The sequence below is a fragment of the Helobdella robusta genome (genome assembly GCF_000326865.2).
Source record: "Helobdella robusta unplaced genomic scaffold HELROscaffold_45, whole genome shotgun sequence".
NCBI classification, from domain to species: domain Eukaryota; kingdom Metazoa; phylum Annelida; class Clitellata; order Rhynchobdellida; family Glossiphoniidae; genus Helobdella; species Helobdella robusta.
The window spans coordinates 545533-547833 of NW_008705095.1; positions in this window are offsets into that span (position 1 = coordinate 545533).

The following is a 2301-nucleotide window of genomic DNA, read 5'->3' on the forward strand; positions in this document are numbered from 1 at the left end:
TTATTTATTTGATCATTAATTTTATTGTCATTATTTAATATTTTATATTTTTGAGATATGAAACAGAGTAGCAACAATTTTTTGTACCTTGAAAATTATTTTCTCTCGTGAAAACATTTTTTCTAATGAATAGTTAGTCCTGCTGAATAAATTTCTTTTTTTCAAATAAAAACTAAATAATGACTAAACCGGTTCGCTTGAATTAACATTGCAAAATTATTTCAAATTTTTAAAAAAATTCCCTGCTAGACTGAATAATTTCTTTGAAATTGTGCAGAACACTTATCTAATTAATTAAACTTGACGAATTTTTTCGAATTTTGTGTATAATTTTTTTTTCAGAACTTTTTACCAATCTATATGTAACAAACATACAAACAAATTAAAACCAGCAACAATATGTAGCAACGAACCCATCAGCTAACTCCACTACCACTAACAACAACGTCACTACAACCACCAAAACGTCACTGCGATGGCCACCCCAGCCACCACTACATCAACAACAGCAGCAACCACAACAGCCACCTATCATTGAGGAGCGAGTTTGATTGATGGATGACGTCATCATCTCATCATCATCATCGTCGTCAGGAGAGTCGAGGACAGCTTAAGGAACAATACCAGCATCGTTAAGAGCCATGATTACGTCATTAACATCAAGCAGACTTATTCGGCGGCTCATTATGAAGCGATTAAAACGTGACGTGATCAAAAAAACATGCAAACCACACAGAGTGCTTGCATAACAAAGCACCAAACACACATTACATCTAGTTCAGTGTTCAGTGTTCAGTCACACGTCTACATCACAACTGAACTTGTTAATTTTTTTTAAATTATTTAATATAAACAACCAACAACAACAACAGCAGCAGCAGCATAGTAACAAAACACAGGCAATTTATCATTTCAGATTTCAGCTACTAGAAAAAAAAATTTACTTTCGTTTTCGCGCAAACAAATACGAAACTTGCGCGCAAAACAACCTTGCAAGGTTAGAAAAAAAAGATGAAAAACATCAAACAAAAATACAAAACCAATCGGCAGCATTAGCAAAATTTATTCTATGAAAAAAAAATTTAATAACCACGTCAGTTTAGACTTGAAGAGCGAATAACATCCCAATCAAGCAGTCAACAAGCTGAATACAGAAGAGGAACCTAGGACGAGATGAATTATTTATGAACGCTCTTAGGTTCGAACAAGCGGGTGCATGTGTAGGTAGGAGCAGCCAGAATCACACCGGCGCTGTTGTTAACGAAGATTAATGTCTCTTAATGGCCTTGAAAATTGCTACAAGCCTTTAATTGTGAAACAAACACTTGTTGTACACTGTAGGTGATTAATAATTATTAATTATTAATAATTGTTAATTATTAATAATTGTTAATTATTAATAATTGTTAATTATTAATAATTGTTAATAAATTATAAACTGACCAAACGTACTCAGGCATTTTTATTTTAAAACCTTTATTAAATTCATTCATCTGTCTTGATGGATCAATGATTAAAGGCGCCTGGTCTTGCTATTGCAGTGACTGGGTTCGAATACAAAGAGATCCCCGCCTATCACATGCAATGTGTATGATGCGTGGTTTGCACGCGTATTCATATACGCTGTGTGTGTGTGTTTGTCGTTGAAACCTCTGAAGGAAACGCAAGAGAGAGAGAGAGAGAGAGTAACCTTTAACCTTTAACCTTTTAATAACCTTTTTTATTGAAAAAAAGAAAAAAAGAATTTAAATGGTTGTTTGCGTTAAAATTAATTTCAATTTTACAACATTGCAACAAAGTACAAGAAATACAAAAGATAGCAAAGAATTGGACACAGTAATACAGTACATGTTACGAAAAATAAGTCGGAGCAACAAGTACCAACTAATACAATACAACAGATACAATACAACAAATGGAATACAACAAATACAACAAATACAATACAACAGATACAATACATAAAATGCAATACAACAAATACAATACAACAGATACAATACAAAAAATATATTATGAAAAATACACTGGAATAAAAACATTGTCTATTAATCTATTCATCTATCTATTCATTCATTCGTTCGTTCGTTCATTCATTCATTTGTATATTAATAAAATATAAAGAACAAAATACAACAAATACAACATAAAAAATAAAATATAAAAAATACATTACAACAAATACAATACAACAAATACAATACAACAAACAAAGTATGAAAAATACAGTACAACAAATACAATACAACAAATTTAATATAAAGAATACAATACAACAAATACAATACAACAAATACAATA